Raw genomic sequence first — 20,288 nt, forward strand, 5'->3', positions numbered from 1 at the left:
GCATCCGCGTGTTGACCTGGCTAATCTCCCGGCTCGCATCCTGCCGCCTTTACTTTTCTTTCGCTTCTATTTACATGTATATGTTTCCCTCCAACAGCATTAAACGCCAAAGGGAATGTTGCACCAAGAATGCCTTGGCTTGCTTGTTGTCCCAGCGCCGTTGTGTGTGCTGTCAGAAGGCTTCAAGTCTGGCGTGCGTTATTACTATACAATTTCTCTGCAGTAATAAGTCTGTGTAAATAAAGGCATTATTTCAATGTGTTGTGTGACTATTCGATGTTTTCTGCGCATAATTCAAAGACGCTCTCTTTGCGTCAGAGGGGATGATTGCTGTCTAATTGTGGAAACGATTTATTCAAACAGTTTGCAAAATACAATGCCGCATACCTGTACCCATTATAGCAACGGCACATAGCAAGGTAAGATTATACGCGTGCCGCAAGTAAGAACAAAACGGTAACATTTCTGTCCAATTAAAACACGTCCAATCAAATACAGAGTTCTAGAGAGTCTTTTTGGAGGCAACACTGCGCAAGTTGAAAACCAACTCATCAATAATTAACAAACAGTTCCAACCATACAGAAGACAAAGTGTACACAGTGAGCTTAACTTGTAAGACACATGTTGTACGATCCGTCTGTCCAGCAACGATATCCGTTATCTGACATAATTACTATCGACCAGTCCACAGCTCTCATGATTGACAGGGCGACCTTTCAGTATATATATTGTACAACAAACGAGTCTGAGCTAGACTCAACCTTCACCTTCCCCCTCCCCCCTCCCCCCTACGGTCCGCCGACATCAACTGGGACTGTGGTGACCAGTGGGCGTTATGCAAGACAGTGACCACAACTCAACTCTGGACTCTGTGCTACGTGTGTGTCTGACTCTCTCTCTCTCTCTCTCTCTCTCTCTCTCTCTCTCTGTCTCTGTCTCTCTCTCTTTTGGTACGTGCGCGTGTGTATGCAACTGTCTGTGTGCTTGCATGTCTGCTTGCATGTCTGCTAGCGTGCTTTCGTGCGTGCGTGTGAATCAGAATCAGAATCAGAATCAGAATCAGAATTTATTGTCATTAAAGCACATAGCCTATTGACACATTCAAGATACATAAGTACAGGAAAAAATAGCAATATAAACATAACATACATGTAATACAAAACCAAGTGGAACAGGGTGAACAAAGAGGACCTGAAGATGAGCATAGGTTATTGAGGACAGTCGGAAGACGCATTGCATCTGCGTAGTTGAAAACAATCGTACACATATTTTGCCAATTGCCTTTGCATGTCGCTGTCAGTAAACAGAGAACTGACTCTTATTTCATATTCGTGTGTGTGAGTGGTGGCGGGCGGGCGGGTTTGCGTATGTCTGCGTGCGTGCGTGCGTGCTTGCGTGCGTGCGTGCTTGCGTGCGTATATATGCGTGCGTACATGTCTGCGTGCGTGCGTGTGTGGTCAGTGACAGCAAGCAAGGAGTGGAAGTGGACACGTCCATTGGTCGCCACTAGCTTGACCCGTAACATTGCGGTCACAAGTTAAACCGGGTAGAAGCACAGGCCAGCGAAATAAAAAAAATTACACAGCGGTGAAATATTGTAAACAAGTTGCACTATAAGTTAAAGTAATAAATGTTATCTATCTTGACAGATAACATTAGGAAGTGGCGGACAGTATGTTTTAATTGGTATTCAAACCAATACAAAAAAATCTTCATATTTCACAAGGAAAAGAGAGAGAGAGAGAGAGAGAGAGAGAGAGAGAGAGAGAGAGAGAGACAGAGAGACAGAGAGACAGAGAGAGACAAGGAGAGAAAGAGAGAAAGAAAGAGAGAAAGAAAGAGAGAAAGAGAGAGAGAGACACAGAGAGAGAGAGAAAGAGAGAGAGAAAGAGAGAGAGAGAGAGAGAGAGAGAGAGAGAGAGAGAGAGAGAGAGAGAGAGAGCACGGTCAAATGTGCTATAAACGTTTCTTCTTCTGTTCCTGATTTCATTTATATACTTAACTTTCAATAGCCCATTTCGCCGCAGGGTGCAAATATTTAGATGCAAATCAGTGTTAGCGACGTGCATTGTCAAACAGTGCTTGCTTTTCAATATCCACTCAAGTATTGCACCGTCCGACTCACTGCACTCTGGTTGATTTTTATACAAGGAAGACTGGCACAACCGTTAATCCACAGTTAATTAAAGCACTAGTCAGGTGCCTGTGCGGCCAGGGAAGCACCACGCGGCAGGTTGGAATAAAGAAAGGAGGGAGGAGGAGAGAGAGGAAAGGTATAGGTTTATGTTGCCTCTGACCTGTCTTATTCTGCCCAGTTTGCTTCTCCCCTATCCCCCACTTTGTTGGGCCTCGCTGGGGAGCTCAGGTGAGTAGGGGAGGGGGAGGGAGGGAGACGGGGGAGGGGGAGCCAGGTAGAGGGCGAAAAGGGTGTAACGTTCACTTCGCCAGCCGATTGGAAGCTTTAACAAGATTGTGTGTGTATATCTCGCTGGTTCTACTTGTAATCCGCGCCGTGCAGTGTTCATGTGTACTCTCCTCCTTACCCGACTCCCCCCCCCCCCCCCCGACCCCCCCCCCCCCCGACCCTCCCGATCATAGATTCCGCGAGAAGGGGTGAGCTGTAAATTTGCGAGTGTGTCGTAACTATCGCCCGAGTTCTTACCTGTGATTGAAGCGGGTTTGGAGCCCCTGTAAACCGCCTCTGATTTACAGGCCTGTTATTTTAACAGCAACACACAGCACCTTGAAAAGTCAGGCCCGCAACAGTGGTTAGGTAGTCTTAGGACGAGTGGGGATAGAATAGATATCGTAGAGAGAGTGTTAGCTTGAGAGGGACTAGCGCTGAGATAACTGTGAACGTTTAGCGGGGTACATAGGGATACACTGTGTGTGCAAGGGGGGAGGGGGGGGGGGGGTGGCGTTGGTGATACTTACTGGGTACCCTATAAAAAAGCAGACACGGGGACATTCTGAAAGACAGACAGACACACACACACACACAACATACACACACGCGCACGCACACACACACACACACACAGTACAAAACAGCTAGCAATCGATAAAAATAATGTTCTTTCCGTTGCTACAACACGCATCTTGTTTGCTTCACTTAGGGGTGGGGGGGGGGGAGATAGTGGAGGGGGCAGATTGGTGGAGAAAGGGGGGTATAGATGAGAAGCAAAATGTCCCACATACAACTCACATAGTCACACCACGCTGCTCCGTCAGTTCTTCTGATTCTATTTAATGCAGGGTTTAGTGTGGTGGGCTTTCAAATAGCTCAGGTGTGTATTGTCTTAACCTTGACTGATCCCCCCGTTCCTCCCGACAGGTGAGGTGAGGTGTTCTGGGCATGGGAGGCAAGAGCCTTCTGCTCAATACGCCTCAACGTCTACTGTACACTGGCAGTACGTATGTAAACCTAGCTTCGATCCTGTGTAAAACATCCTGTAAACTATCATGTAAACTATCATGTTAACCATCTGAGATTCGTCCAGACTTTTACACGTAAGAAGGGTATATACGAATACGAATACGAATACTTTATTATCTCATACAGAGAAATTTCAGTGTGGTGCACATTAAAAGACAAAACAAATAATAAGACAACAGATATCTTTTGCCTGATTGCATTTAAAGAATTAAAAATCAACAGCTTATCTACTTGTATAGAAATACTAGCATGGAGATGTAATGCTGAATGTAATTTGCAAATTGACACTAGTGTCATTCAGCTGCGCACGCTTCACATGGCTACTTGACGTGCTTGGAAGACGTCGGCGTTTGAGGACCAAAAATCATGATATACAATATAACGAAAGCTTGCTCTGAATAGGAATGGGGCTTTCAGTTGAACCTAAGCATACCCATAACACTTTCTCGGAAGCTCGTTCAGTCATTGAAAGTGAAAAGTGTCTTTGCATGGCCTGTTGACGCCACAGAGAGGCGGGAAGGTAACAAAGGCAGAGCGCTAGGACGGCACGCTGCTTAGTTTCACCACAGTCAAAGCTGCAATTATGTTTGTAAACATTTCCGCTAGTGAGCTGTTAGCAATCACCCGATTGGTTGGCGTGATAACAGGTTAGGCAACGCTAGACGCTCAGCAAACACAAACAAACAAAGAACGATAGAAAAGAGGGGGACAAGAAAGAAAAGAGGGGGGAAAAAGGAAAGAAAAAAAGCGCCAAAGATAGAAAGAGAGGTATGAAAGTGACTCGAGTCAAAGAAAGGAAGGGGCAAGAAAGTGAGAAAGGCAGAGAAATGTGCACTATGGGCGACGGGGGAAGCGTGAAAAAGCCTCAATCATGGCAACTCGCCGCCACAGTCTATCTCCTCACTGAAAACGAGTTTTCAAGCCTGTCACCCACCATGGAACCACAAAGACACTTTGTCTGCAGCAAACTGACAGTGTCTGGCAGCGACAATAAAGGCGGAAGGGAGAGAAAAGCGCGGTTAGAAGAGGTGCTATCAATCCTCTCGCGCTCTCTTCCACTCGTCGAGCGGAACGTGAAGTGACAACTCTCTACTCTGCTGCCCCGATAGCTCATCGGGTGAACGGACAAACGTCGACGGGGTTTACAGAGCAACACAGTGATAGAAAGCAAAGTGTGAAAAAGCTGTCGTGCTGCACTGTGTTCACAACACTCGCGGTAAAAGAGGCCAAATTATCAGCTACATCGCCCCATTCGTTTCGGCACACAGCAGAGGCAGGCGAAGAAGATCTAAAAGTAATTATTATGTCAAGGCTCCCACCTGGATAATCCCCCTTCAGTAACAAGTCACCAAGATTAGCTCCCCTTGCACGTCGAAGCCAGTCTAATGGCATTTTAACGGCCGTGAACAAAGCGAGAAGGTTGTAGGTAAACAAGCGGGCCAGTTTCAAATAAAACAGGTACTTTATCAGGCGGTGACTTGGCAAATCCCTTCACTTCACTCCTGGATAGACTTGCCTTGCAATTTGAAAACTATCTCCCGTGAAATAACCTTTCTTTCTATTCTGGTGCCCGATTCTAAACTGGTCGCACACTCGTCGCTCATTAATCAAGCAGGCTTGTCAGAAAAATCACATTACATTTTGACTGAATGACGCTGGGACAAACACGTTCAGTCTGCAGTCAATGAACGGGGTCGCCAAACAAGCTAAGTATAATTGTGGAATATTCACAATTTCAACTTGTCTAAAAATTAAACCTCGCATTAATCATTTTGTAACTACATACATGTATACACAGATACATAGAATCAACTTTTTATGGGACCCAATTCTCTTCTTCTTGTACTTTTTTAAACGCGTGTGTGCGTGCGTCTGCGTGTGTGTGTGTGTGTGTGTGTGTGTGTGTGTGTGTGTGAGTGTGTGTGTGTGTGTGTGTGTGTGTATGTATGTGTGTGTGTGTGTGTGTGTGTGTGTGTGTGTGTGTGTGTGTGTTGGATAGTGTGTGTGTATGTGTGTGTGTGTATATGTGTGTGCTGGATATTGTTTTTGTATTTCATGACGGGTTTTTTCCCCGCACATCTTCCGTACGTGATTATTCTAATAATTAATATATCACAAAACGGAAACATAATAAAACTACTCAACAAACTTTCTACTTTCAAAACAGTTCCGGCTGATATTATATTAACAGTGACTGCAATAGATGTAGAAAAGCTCTCTCTCTCTCTCTCTCTCTCTCTCTCTCTCTCTCTCTCTCTCTCTCTCTCTCTCTCTCTCTCTCTCTCTCTCTCTCTCTCTTTATTTGTATAAAATATTATGAAATATTTTGAAAGAAAAGGGTTTAAGTTATCACTTATTCGCCATGTCTTGTTGTCAGAATGTGTATTGATTATCAGTTTTAGAACGTGTCCATAAGCAGTCTGCTTGTTAACTTTCTTAATGTTGTTCCTGTTTATAACGTGTATACAAGAAATTAATAAAAACACGCTTAAACCAAAACAGTTCCCAGCAGTCTACCCAACTTTCCTGTGATAACAAACCCCATATCACACAATACGCCACACAATACAAACACCATTAATCGCTTTCTCCAAACACACACCGACAAGTTATGGGTAAGCGAAGTGTGTTACAGCAAACTCAAGTCCCTTCCTCCACAATTCTGAAAGCCGCCTCCTAATTCTCTCACTCTGACTGTTGGCTGACCTACAAGTTATGAGTACTTCTCACAACCACCCCGAATAACATTGTCAGATCAACATTATACCCGGTTTGGCAGGTGAGCTTTGTGACGGGTAGACGGGTGCTATGATCCGACTGAGTGTTGAGATTGAAGGGTGTTAGCTCACACGCTTGACGACCGTGTAGATATGGGGGATAAGTGTCTTATCGCGTCACTATATATTTTGCGGGTACAACGATAAGGCAAAAAAAAAAAAAATAGTCTGTTTACGGTATTCCGACCGACCCTATTTTTTCGCGCGACCCTAGACTTTGTTTTGGCATTTGGGGAAAAATTTTTTAAAAAGTGTGTTTTTTGGCAAAATAACTTAAAAATATGGTTAAAAAAAAATAAAAAATCCCGACCTACCGAAACTATTTTTGTTGCCTGTTACCGTAAACAGACTTTTTTTTGGCCTAAGGAAGTGGCATATAATATTATATCTACTGGGCAATAATGCAGTTTGTCATTATTCTTTCTGCCAGTCCTAAATTATTACCGTTTTACATGCTGCCGGTAGTAAAGACATAACTTACCAGTATGTTTTGATTGGTTAGTTTGTTGTTGTTACTGCTTTGGATATTTAGTTTGTGTGTGTGTGTGTGTGTGTGTGTGTGTGTGTGTGTGTGTGTGTGTGTGTGTGCACGGCATCATACTTTTTTTTTTATTAAAACCTCCAGGCTTTACTTTTCCGAATCAACGCAGTCCGTCGCGATATAACCTTGAATGGTTGAAAACGACGCTAAACACCAAATAAAGAATAAAGAAAGAAATCAACCCAGTACAGTAAGCATCGTTTAATAGCATTCACACCAACGCATCCCCCTCAAGCCGTACCGTCACAGAACAACTCGTTACAAAGCCCACACGGCCAGAAGAAACTTCCCCTCAGGAGCCGATCCTAAGGTGACAAGTAATAAGCGAAACATGAGCGTTTTGATAACTAAAGCTTTCAATGTGCGCAGTAACCCGACAATTACTACAGTAACAGAAACAGTTCACTGGTACTATGTATCCGCTGTGAGGCTTGTTTGAGTGGGATGGTCGGGCAGTCAAGTCTTGCATTAAACCTCCCCCTCTATAACCCCCCCCCCCCCCCCCCTACCGTACCGTGCTCTGTCTTCGGGGTCAGGCACATAAATAGCTCACCTCACTTGTTCCTTTTTTTCTGTGTAGTTTTTCTCTCTCCCCTTTCTCGCGTTGAGCGAGGTGAAGAGTGGTGTGTATTTTCCGACAACCGTGAAGACGCGATGTGAAGCTCAAAAAGTGAGTAACTATACTACCCCTCCCCCTTCCTCCCCCCCTCTTCTTCCCCTGCTAAAAAGCTCAGCGAGGATGCACCTTCACTTGATCAAATATGTCAGGAATGCTCTCTCTTTCTATGCCTCTGCCTCTCACTCAGTCTCTCTCTCTCTCTCTCTCTCTCTTGTCCCTCGTCTTTCCCTTTCCATCTCACTCTCTGTCTGACTCCCTTTCTGTCTCCCTTTCTGTCTCCCCCCCCCCCCCTCTGTCTCTCCCCTCTCTCAAGCCTCTCTTTCTCTCCCCCTCCCTCCGCTCTCTCTCTCTCTCTCTCTCTTATTGAGCCTCTCCCCCTCTCTCTCTCTCAGCGTGGCTCCCTCTGTCTCCCCCTCCTCTCTTTCTCTCTCCGCCCTCTCCTTCTCACTCTCCATCCCCCTCTCTCTCTCTCGGCCCGTCACTCAAAACGAACGGCGTACAAACACCAGTTACCTCCCTTGAATCGGTTTTCGCTCCGCGGGCAAGGGGGAGGGCTATTTCTTTCAATCGTCAATTTTCTCTCGTCTGCTCACGGGGGCGGCCTTGTGACTTATCGCCATCCGCGTGTAAAGTGGGGAGTCACTTTGGTGTCGACGCTTTATCGCTTTACACAGGTGAAAAAGCTGGCGCGGCTTATCCGTGGGGATGAGATGGAGAGATACACGCGTGGTATGGGGACGGATAGACGGTAGCGACCAGTCTCTGACTTCGGGATGTTGGGTGTCCCCCAACCAGCCTCTGACAGATAACGCTCAGCGGCGACATACTGTGACGGACGTTGGTGAACACAACACGTACACCACACAAGACACCGGCATTCTTTCAGCTAGACTTTTCCGTAAATTGTCCCCTGTAACAGCTGAAAGATAACGCTCAATACTGTGACGTACACGTACAAATCACGAACGCCAAACAAGTCCACCAAACAGCTTCAATGATTCTGGCTAAGGAGCACACGAAAAGAAGAAGAAAATAATCTGGTTATATTTCCATATCTATACAATAAGGCAGATAAACCAACTTATAGAAAACACACAGTTGCCCGTTCTACCCACATAATCAAGTGTCACACACACACCACAGAAAGCTGGCCCTAACTTGTCCAGGTAGCCCAATCTATCCACACAATACGATATCCAGGTAGCCCAATCTATCCACACAATACGATATCCAGGTAGCCCAATCTATCCACACAATACGATATCCAGGTAGCCCAATCTATCCACACAATACGATGTCCGTGTATTCCAATCTATCCACACAATGCCATGTCCAAGTAGCCCAATCTATCCACACAATGCCATGTCCAAGTAGCCCAATCTATCCACACAATGCCATGTCCAGGTAGCCCAATCTATCCACACAATACCATGTCCAGATACCCCAATCTATAGATCTACACAATGCTATGTCCAAGTAGCCCAATCTATCCACACAATGCCATTTCCAGGTAGTCCCATCTATACACACAATACCATGTCCAGATACCCCAATCTATCTACACAATGCTATGTCCAGGTAGCCCCATCTATCCACACAATACCATGTCCAGGTAGCACAATCTATCCACACAATACGATATCCAGGTAGCCCTATCTATCCACACAATACGATATCCAGGTAGCCCCATCTATCCATACAATACGATGTCCTTGTATTCCAATCTATCCACACAATGCCATGTCCAGGTAGCCCCATCTATCCACACAATACGATGTCCATGTAGACCCATCTATCCACACAATGCCATGTCCAGGTAACCCATCTATCCACACAATACGATGTCCATGTAGACCCATCTATCCACAAAATGCCATTTCCAGGTAGCCCAATCTATCCACACAATGCCATGTCCAGGTAGCCCCATCTATCCACACAATACCATGTCCAGGTAGCCCCATCTATCCACACAATACCATGTCCAGGTAGCCCCATCTATCCACACAATGCCATGTCCAGGTAGCCCCATCTATCCACACAATACCATGTCCAGGTAGCCCAATCTATCCACACAATGCCATGTCCAGGTAACCCATCTATCCACACAATACGATGTCCAGGTAGCCCAATCTATCCACACAATGCCATTTCCAGGTAGTCCCATCTATACACACAATACCATGTCCAGATACCCCAATCTATCTACACAATGCTATGTCCAAGTAGCCCAATCTATCCACACAATGCCATGTCCAGGTAACCCATCTATCCACACAATACCATGTCCAGGTAGCCCAATCTATCCACACAATGCCATGTCCAGGTAGCCCCATCTATCCACACAATACCTTGTCCAGGTAGCCCATCTATCCACACAATACCATGTCCAGGTAGCCCAATCTATCCACACAATACGATGTCCAGGTAGCCCCATCTATCCACACAATGCCATGTCCAGGTAGCCCCATCTATCCACACAATACCATGTCCAGGTAGCCCCATCTATCCACACAATGCCATGTCCATGTAGCCCCATCTATCCAAGTAATACGCTGTCCAGGTAGCTCAATCTATCCGCTCAATAAGGTGTCGTGGCAAACGAGTGATGTTGCAGGCAGATAACGGGAGACACAAGGGTCACTTACAGTCCAAACGAAGACGTCAATTGCCTCCAGTCAGGTCACGGGGACAGGTCCTTGTCGGTATCAACACCTGCTTTAAGTAATCACCACAAAGTCGTGATAACAAACTCTCACGTTGTCCATGCACAATCACAACTCAGTCATGAGCAATACACAGCATCTGTGTAAATATATATTGCTCTGGACAAAATACACAATTAATATCAGGCAGAATAATAATTCGAACGCTGCACGGAAAACATTGTGATAATTATATAGTTAGACTATACATGGCGCTGATTCAGTTCCTCTATTCCATTGTAGTCGTCACTGTGTGCACGTTAAAGATCCCACGATTGACAAAAGGGTCTTTCCTGGCAAAATTGTATAGGCGTAGATAAAAATGTCCACCAAAATACCCGTGTGACCTGGAATAATAGGCCGTGAAAGGTGGATGCAGCGCCTAAAGGCAGTCGATCTACTGGCCGATGTGAATGCGTGATATATTGTGTAAAAAATTCCATCTCACACGGCATTAATAGGTAACATGCGCCTTGAGTCGCCTTGTGTGGTGAGATACGTGCGCGATATAAATCCTCGTAAATAAATAAATAAATAAATAAATAAATAAATAGTCCATTCCCGTGGACAAGGACACGGCCAACAGATACTTAGAATTCAGTTATCTCGAAGAAGAGAGAGAGAGAGAGGGGGGGAGAGAGAGAGAGAGAGAGGAAGAGAGAGAGAGAGGAAGAGAGAGAGAGGAAGAGAGAGAGGGAGAGAGAGAGAGAGAGAGAGAGAGAGAGAGAGAGAGAGAGAGAGAGAGAGAGAGAGAAAGACAAGGTCATCACAAAGTACAGGTGACGTGCTTTCTCTGGTAGATGCACGTGCTCATTAGAGTCAGAGTGAGCTATGGGGAAGAGTGAGCTATGGGGAAGAGTGAGCTATGGGGAAGAGTGAGCTATGGGGAAGAGCAAACAACGAGGACGAAGGGAAGAAAGAAATCCATGAAATCCATGGACTACAATAGACAAGTTCTGGAAATGACTGTCGGGTTTGTATTGGGTTTGAAAGATGCTATGCTATGCTAACTTTGTTTTGGGACATAACGTGGTTATATATGCTAAGAGAATTTTGAAGAGAGGTTTAAAAGAGTGAATACTTTTAGCTTCTGTAAACGGAACAGTTGTGTCCCAAATTTCGGATATGCGGCTACGGCATAAAACACTACAGCTACTGATGCAATAAGATTATCCATGGAATGATGTTACGGTCTGTCAAACGTCTAGTAACTCTTTGCGCTGACATACCAATAGTGCACGGTGCCACAGGCACGCAACAGCGTTGATTTAATCCATGGAATGTAGCCGTGTTCCACAAGTAATCCGCAATGCGGTAACACAGTCGTACCGCGTGCCTATGTGTAATACTCCAGATGAAGAGAACGGGGTGAGACTGTTATGTGATCGTCGCACGTAAAATACCGTGCCTACGATGAATCAGTGAAACAGATTTGGTAAGATCCGATTGTCAGTTCAACCCACACACTTCTTCCCCCTGTCATCATGGCCTGTCCATATTTGTTGCCACAATATCATTCTGTACATGCTGTGTTTGCATTATATGTATTGCCACAATATCATTCTGTACATGTATCAGGTTTACTTAAGAGTCCAATTCCTTGATGTCTGTTGTGAAGCCTTATCAACTAATACCAATTATGGCATTTAACAGGCAATGCCCGTCCACCCCTATCCACCCCCTGACCATCCAATGTGATATTCACTGACGCATCTTATCGAACTTCGCCTTTCAATGTGGCCGACTCAGTAACGACCAGAACGAGATCGAAGAACTGATCAGTTCCCCAACTTTAAAAAGAAAACCAACCCGGAGCATTTCCCTCCAATAGTCAGCAGACTGTCTGTAAGAGGCTCATGGCCAAACAATGACAACCAAAGAACGAGAAACACATGGCTAAACTCTACGGCGGAATAAGAAAAGTGTTTTTATTAAAAGGAAGAACATCAAAACAGGGTTAACAAGCAGACGGACCACACAACCTTAACTAGAAACAGTCAAGCACCTAAACAGATTCCAAACAAGTTTAAACCCAAAGTCTAACAAACAGTCAAGCACCTAAACAAATCCCAAACAAGTTTAAACCCAAAGTCTAACAAACAGTCAAGCACCTAAACAGATCCCAAACAAGTTTAAACCCAAAGTCTAACAAACAATCAAACCCAAAACAGATCCCAAACAAGTTTAAACCCAAAGTCTAACAAACAGCCAAACCCAAAACAGATCCCAAACAAGTTTAAACCCAAAGTCTAACAAACAGCCAAACCCAAAACAGATCCCAAACAAGTTTAAACCCAAAGTCTAACAAACAGCCAAACCCAAAACAGATCCCAAACAAGTTTAAACCCAAAGTCTAACAAACAGCCAAACCCAAAACAGATCCCAAACAAGTTTAAACCCAAAGTCTAACAAACAGCCAAACCCCAAACAGATCCCAAACAAGTTTAAACCCAAAGTCTAACAAACAGCCAAACTCAAAACAGATCCCAAACAAGTTTAAACCCAAAGTCTAACAAACAGCCAAACCCAAAACAGATCCCAAACAAGTTTAAACCCAAAGTCTAACAAACAGCCAAGCCCAAAACAGATCCCAAACAAGTTTAAACCCAAAGCCTAACAAACAGCCAAACCCAAAACAGATCCCAAACAAGTTTAAACCCAAAGTCTAACAAACAGCCAAACCCAAAACAGATCCCAAACAAGTTTAAACCCAAAGCCTAACAAACAATCAAACCCAAAACAGATCCCAAACAAGTTTAAACCCAAAGTCTAACAAACAGCCAAACCCAAAACAGATCCCAAACAAGTTTAAACCCAAAGTCTAACAAACAGCCAAACCCAAAACAGATCCCAAACAAGTTTAAACCCAAAGTCTAACAAACAGTCAAGCACCTAAACAGATTCCAAACAAGTTTAAACCCAAAGCCTAACAAACAGCCAAACCCAAAACAGATCCCAAAAAAGTTTTAATTACTGATGCCATGCCGAATCACGTCTCAAAACAAATTCCGACCAAAATGAATGTGGCCCACTGATGACAAAAACATCACAAGTCAAATCCCAGAATGAGTTTAACCCACCATAAATTGCAAACAAGCCACAGGTTTATAAACAATGGAACTACCAAAACTTACCCTAAACAAGTGGTAACAAGCCTAGTATATATAAACAACCCCAAACCATAAACAGATGCCACAACAAGTTTACCTCATTCAGTCATTGAAAACAAGAGCACGAACAGTCACACCCAAATGTTAATGTAACCCAATGATTATACGCCGATAAACAACGCAGCCCCGTAAACAGATTCCCAAAACACGTTTACACCATTGACCACACGCATATAAACAATCCAACCCATAAGCAGATCCCAACCAAGTTTAACCCACGTTTACACCAATGATCACACGCCTATAAACAATCCAATCCATAAGCAGATCCCAACCAAGTTTAACCCACGTTTACACCAATGATCACACGCCTATAAACAATCCAACCCATAAGCAGATCCCAACCAAGTTTAACCCACGTTTACACCAATGATCACACGCCTATAAACAATCCAACCCATAAGCAGATCCCAACCAAGTTTAACCCACGTTTACACCAATGATCACACGCCTATAAACAATCCAACCCATAAGCAGATCCCAACCAAGTTTAACCCACGTTTACACCAATGATCACACGCCTATAAACAATCCAACCCATAAGCAGATCCCAACCAAGTTTAACCCACGTTTACACCATTGACCACACGCATATAAACAATCCAACCCATAAGCAGATCCCAACCAAGTTTAACCCACGTTTACACCAATGATCACACGCCTATAAACAATCCAATCCATAGAACCCAATCAAGTTTAACCCCCCGTCTACGCCATAGAGCACACGCCTATAAACAATCCAACCCATAGATCTATAAACAATCCAATTCATAGATCCCAATCAAGTTTAACCCACGTTTACACCATAGATCACACGCCTATAAACAATCCAATCCATAGAACCCAATCAAGTTTAACCCACGTTTACACCATAGATCACACGTCTATAAACAATCCAATCCATAGATTGGGTGGCCGAGTGGTAACGCACTTGCGCTCGGAAGGGAGAGGTTGCGAGTTCGACCCTGAATCAGGGCGTTAGCAATTTTCTCCCCCCTTTCTTAACCTAGGTGGTGGGTTCAAGTGCTAGTCTTTCGGATGAGACGAAAAACTGAGGTCCCTTCATGTACACTACATTGTGTAAAAAAATCCATCTCACACGGCATAAATAAATCCCTGCGCCTTGAATATACAGTGCGCGATATAAATTGCATAAAATAAAAATAAAAAAATAAAAAAATAAATCCCTGCGCTTAGAACTGTACCCACGGAATACGCGCGATATAAGCCTCATATTGATTGATCCTTCTTCTTCTTCTTCTTCGGCGTTCCAGGATTGATTGATCCCAATCAAGTTTAACCCACTGATCATAATGACGCGGCGCTGAAAGGAAGCAATCCCTGGCTCCAGCTGACGGTAGCGACGATCAGCTGAAGCGAGTGTGATGATTGAAATCATGCCGCCTGTCACAGCGCACTAAACTGCATGACAACGGCCGCTTACGCCGCTAACTTGGCCCCCAAAACAAGCCTCCCCGCTACCTCTCTTCAACCCGCGCCAGTGTGTTTGTTGATGTGTACGGAGCTATCAGCACGCGACGCCTCATTACACGCTGACAAACACACGAGCGACGTACCGCACACGGCGCCGTCACTCCGTGGTGGGAAAATCAAAGTTACTCTCACTCAAACCCGGGATTCCCCCCTTCGATTTTACTACAAGCGCTTCCCTCACTAAACGCACGCGCTCTCTCTGCGCGAAAAACAAGCGTGTTTGAAAAGTTGCCCCCCGAAAAACACTCGACAAAGCTCGCTCGAGCCGACTAACAGACACGAGTTTGAAGAAAGCGAGTAAAGTCAGCACATTATCGGGGTGCGTCAAAAACAAGAAAGGCGCGACAGCTAAATGATAGTTGTAAGTAGCTTGTCAATGTAAACACCGCACGGCGCTACACACCACTCGTTTTGCACACATCCCAAACACGCACGCACACACGCACGCTCGCACACGCCGCTCGGGCCAGCTTACCGTACTCGCGAGTCCATCTGTCCGATAGGCTGCTAAAATACCAAGCTGCAGTCCCGTTGATGAATTAGAGCGTGTTTGAGATGAGTAGTTTTTCCAGCAGAAAACCCCCAGTGCACACAATGAGAACACTCAGTCAAGTACAACAATCATACCGGAACAACCTCGATAAGCTCTTTCACACAATAGCCCCATTGCTCATGAATATGCATGGCCCGCGGAGAGGGAGTCTCTCACTGGCGAGAGAAGAGTGAGTGAAAGAGGCGAGAGGGAGTTGTAGAGAGAGGGAGTAGAGAGAGAGGGGAGAGAGGGGAGAGAGCGCTCGGCGCGCGGGCCCCTAAACGAGCATGATTAGCGTGGCAGTAGCGTGCACTGCACGAGGCTGACCTCTGAACTGGAGTGGAGGATCTCTCAGATTTATTTCTCCAGCGAAAGCAGAGAGGTTTGCGATGAAGAGGTGAGACCGTGTTGTCTGGCGTTAGCTACACTATACAGCCCAGCCCCCCTAGCGGTAGGAAGGCAGGCAGGCGAGGTATAGCGGCCTAGCGGTGTGTACACTGTCGTCAATAGACTAGACTCTGAGCATCCCCAGTGTCAGATTGTGCCAGGGTAGGAAGGAGCCGAGAAGCCAGACATTCGGCGGAGCGTGACGCGCGAGATGCGGGGGGGGGGGGGGGGGGGGGGGGGTGAGGGTAGAGCGTGACGGTGTGTGTGTCTAACAAGCCACGCGGGGCCACGAACCAAAGCCACGACAGACGCTCACACAGCTTGGGAGGAGGGCGAGAAATGGGAGGGGGGGGGGGGGGTTGAGGAAGGGAGGAATCAATCAATAAGCGCTTGGGCAACATTGAAAACCAAGGCCTATTACCAGTGACAAAAAACGCCAGTCATCGCCTGATCTCTCTCTTACACAGTAGCAGCAAGAAGAAAGGAAGGGGGTGGGGGAGGGGGAGAGAGTGTTAAACGAACGGTGGTATTTGGCGACGGAGCAGCGACGGAGTGGAGACGCAGCAGGGCTTAGCGCAGTTTACAGAAGGGAAACTCCACAAACAATCACTGCTGCCGCGCGGGTTTACCCTGATAACTTAATTGCCAATGACGTCATGGGTCCCTGATGACGTCAGCTGACGACCGCCAGAGGGCCAAAAAAATTGAAAGTAGCGACCGGAGAGCTGAGATGGGCGTGAGGAGGTAACGGTCACTCAGACCGGACTCAGGTACACACACGGCGGCCTGGCGACCATCCTGACATTGCGGAGGTCAGTTTGGAGGAGAAAGAGAAAGAGTAACAACCATGACTGAGCGGTGAGGCGCCGTAGTCGCGGCAGATGAACTCATATTGTTTGTGTACTTCCTTCTGTGTGTATAACACAGACGGGTCATCCTGTTCATAGACAATAATTATCCTGGACCGCCAACTAGCTCTCTCTCCGCTCTTTCTCTCTATTACGAGGTAGCGGCCTCTCGCATTTAGGAACCTACGCTTTCATGGCCTTTCAGAAATCAGGGGGATGTCATATCCGGTGTCGATTGTAAACATGGACGAAGTTGCCGAGGTAAGTTCTAACAAGTCGCGTAAGGCGAAAATACAACATTAAGTCAAGTAGCTGTCGAACTCACAGAATGAAACTGAACGCAATGCCATTTTTCAGCAAGACCGTATACTCGTAGCATCGTCAGTCCACCGCTCATGGCAAAGGCAGTGAAATTGACAAGAAGAGCGGGGTAGTAGTTGCGCTAAGAAGGATAGCACGCTTTTCTGTACCTCTCTTTGTTTTAACTTTCTGAGCGTGTTTTTAATCCAAACATATCATATCTATATGTTTTTGGAATCAGGAACCGACAAGGAATAAGATGAAAGTGTTTTTAAATTGATTTCGACAATTTAATTTTGATAATAATTTTTATATATTTAATTTTCAGAGCTTGTTTTTAATCCAAATATAACATATTTATATGTTTTTGGAATCAGAAAATGATGGAGAATAAGATGAACGTAAATTTGGATCGTTTTATAAATTTTTATTTTTTTTTACAATTTTCAGATTTTTAATGACCAAAGTCATTAATTAATTTTTAAGCCACCAAGCTGAAATGCAATACCGAAGTCCGGGCTTCGTCGAAGATTACTTGACCAAAATTTCAACCAATTTGGTTGAAAAATGAGGGCGTGACAGTGCCGCCTCAACTTTCACGAAAAGCCGGATATGACGTCATCAAAGACATTTATCAAAAAAATGAAAAAACGTTCGGGGATTTCATACCCAGGAACTCTCATGTCAAATTTCATAAAGATCGGTCCAGTAGTTTAGTCTGAATCGCTCTACACACACACACAGACAGACACACACACACGCACGCACATACACCACGACCCTCGTCTCGATTCCCCCCTCTACGTTAAAACATTTAGTCAAAACTTGACTAAATGTAAAAATGCTAAAAAAAATGCTAAAATAAACTCAGCTAAAGTGCATAATTATGGAACATGTTTTTCAATGAGTTTTGTTAAGTTTAGTTTGGAGTTTTGGAAAATCCAGTTCATTGTCACCTCCCATTGTCACAAACAACTGGAGCGTTCTTTCTTTTCACTGTCTTCGAATCGCTGGCCTTTCAAACCGGACGCTAAGCGCCCCTGAAAGTCGAGCGTCGTAACCTCGAAGGGTCACGTGACGAGTTGGCGGTCCAGGGTCTATGTCCAGCCATGTGTTGCTCAGAATCACAATTGCCCGCTCAGAGAAAAGTCGCTCTGGATTGGTCCATGCAACGGGCTCACAACGAGGCAAATCGCTTTACGATGGCGACGAAGAAAGCACGATTGCTGCGAGATATGAAAAAAGTTGTACTTCTTAAACTAGTAGACGATTCGGTCAGTGAAATCGTCAGAGAGAACGTAGTCATGATGGAAAATTTAGCTGGGGTAGTCCCTGAACCTTGAAAAACGGTGGATTCCTCGGGTTACGTAGAAAACCATGCCGAGAAGATCGCAACACGCTACACGGCATCGCAGTGTAAACACCGCCGCCATCTTGGATTACGCGGCGCGCGGTGGGCGAGCATATATACCAAAGCCGCTCGCCGAGTGCTTCGCGAGCGCTTTCCTGCACTACCCTAAGAAACGGCTTTCTGTCATTGGCACTGCGGGCGACCCGTGGCGAACCGCTCTGGGCAACTCGTCCCTCCTCTCCACCCCCACCCCTTCTTCTAAGTAAGTGTAATGGCTTGGTAATGTCGATGGTTGTATATTAGTGGTTGTAGTTATCAAGCGAGTGTTATAACCATTGACTTTAATTGCCCGTATTACTTAATTGCTAAGCGATGGAAGAGACGACAGTAATGAGTGACAAGGCCAGCAGATGAGTGTTAATTAGGTTAATTAGAGAGACAATCAAGAAGAGTGAAGAATGTCGGGCCAGTTGAACACAACACTTCGCCCACCTCGCAGCAAGCTGAGGAGCAAAGCTGAGTGTAGCTGTCACAAGGTCACTCTCTCATCCGTCGCACTGTCCTTGCTAGGACTTGGTCGTGAGAGAGGGAGAGAGAGAGGGGAGAGAGTCAAGTCAAGTCAAGTATTTTATTGTTTTGGGCCCAGAGGGCTTTGAAACAAAGATATAACTTTAACAAAAAAAGGTAACAAATCAGACAGTTAATATATGTATACAAATTGAGCGGACAAATACATTTGGAGAGGGGAGAGAGTGGGGAGAGGAGAGAGGGAGAGAGAGGGGAGGGAGAGAGAGAATCTTCTTAAGCAAACGTTTTGAATAATGAATGCGGCATTTATCTCATCCATGTTCGAAACGACCATGTGCAGTACTGTTTACATTTCCTTGTTATGGTAGTATTCTATTTTCAACCATGTGGAAGTCATTGTATGCGTGTGTGTGCGAGTGAGTGTGCGAGCGCGTGTGAGTACTGTTGTTAGTTTAGCATCGGTTTTTTTTCTTTTTTTTTCCTTTTATTGTTACATGTTTGTCAACCATAATTTACCATTATTATTTTGACATTATTTCAAACTTGTTATATTAAAATCGTCCGCCAAATTTCATTTGCTTTTAAGAGTACGCTCATAAGCCTAGCTTGTTGTGCTCCATGTTCCTAATTTCATGTATGCGGCAATAGTACCAATGAAATTTATTGAATAAACTTGTTATATTAAAATCGTCCGCCAAATTTCATTTGCTTTTAAGAGTACGCTCATAAGCCTAGCTTGTTGTGCTCCATGTTCCTAATTTCATGTATGCGGCAATAGTACCAATGAAATTTATTGAATAAACTTGTTTAAACCAGTTGTGCTCCACCACTTCACCGTACAGCTTTTATAACATGACACAATTACCTACAACTGTTTTCAGCTACTTTTACAACTGCTTTATAGTCGATCAATTCTGTGGTTAGAATTAGGCTTGAAAATCATTAAAATTATTCGCCTGTTCATCCTTTCTTAACTATAAAAATAATGTGTTTTCAATTTGGTACTTTACATTTACTTGTGCAGTAGCCCGCATAATTTTCTTTAGAATGCCACTATTTTCTCAAAAAGAACAAATTCATGCACAAAAACGAGTTTGATAAAAATCATCGAAGGCAACTAAGGTAATATGAAGTTTGACCATATATGGCAAACGGCGTCCCAGTGGCAGCGGTTACCTCCCTTCTTCCAGACGGCGGCATTCGCCAAACTGCAATTTTTTTCACCGTAAATTTACAAAAAAACCGATGTTCACAATTTATGAAAGTAAACCGTATAACAGGAATGAATATGGATGTTGTTGTTGCGATGTTGCTTATATTTTGTTTTCAGGTACTTGGGGTGGATTGGTGTGGCGGTGCGCGGCTCGTCTGGCATCACGGCGTGTGCTGGGTTTGACAAACGGCTCACCCTGTCAGTCAGTCTCGCTCCTCAACCTCTTCATTCCCCCGCCAAGCAAAGCGTCGGGCCGTCAACAGCAAAACACTGCCAGCTTTCTCCCTCCCCTCACCCGGCTAACTGCTAATAGAATGGCGGCGGACAAAAGCTAGTGGCAGAGTGTAGCATAGCGCTAATTCTGGCTTTGTGCACAGGGGAGGGCTGAG

The 20,288-nt window shown here is 44.9% G+C and overlaps 1 protein-coding gene across 1 annotated transcript in view; it reads right to left on the reverse strand.

The window, feature by feature from the left end:
- Positions 1-15,369, reverse strand: part of LOC138958051 (zinc finger MIZ domain-containing protein 1-like) — a 119,979-nt gene extending 104,610 nt beyond the window's left edge. The window contains exon 1 of the mRNA XM_070329105.1: positions 15,216-15,369. The gene's annotated coding sequence lies outside the window, so the exon portion shown is untranslated. The remainder of the gene's footprint in view (positions 1-15,215) is intronic.
- Between the last annotated feature and the right edge of the window lie 4,919 nt (positions 15,370-20,288).

Source organism: Littorina saxatilis, linkage group LG2, assembly GCF_037325665.1.
Source record: "Littorina saxatilis isolate snail1 linkage group LG2, US_GU_Lsax_2.0, whole genome shotgun sequence".
NCBI classification, from domain to species: domain Eukaryota; kingdom Metazoa; phylum Mollusca; class Gastropoda; order Littorinimorpha; family Littorinidae; genus Littorina; species Littorina saxatilis.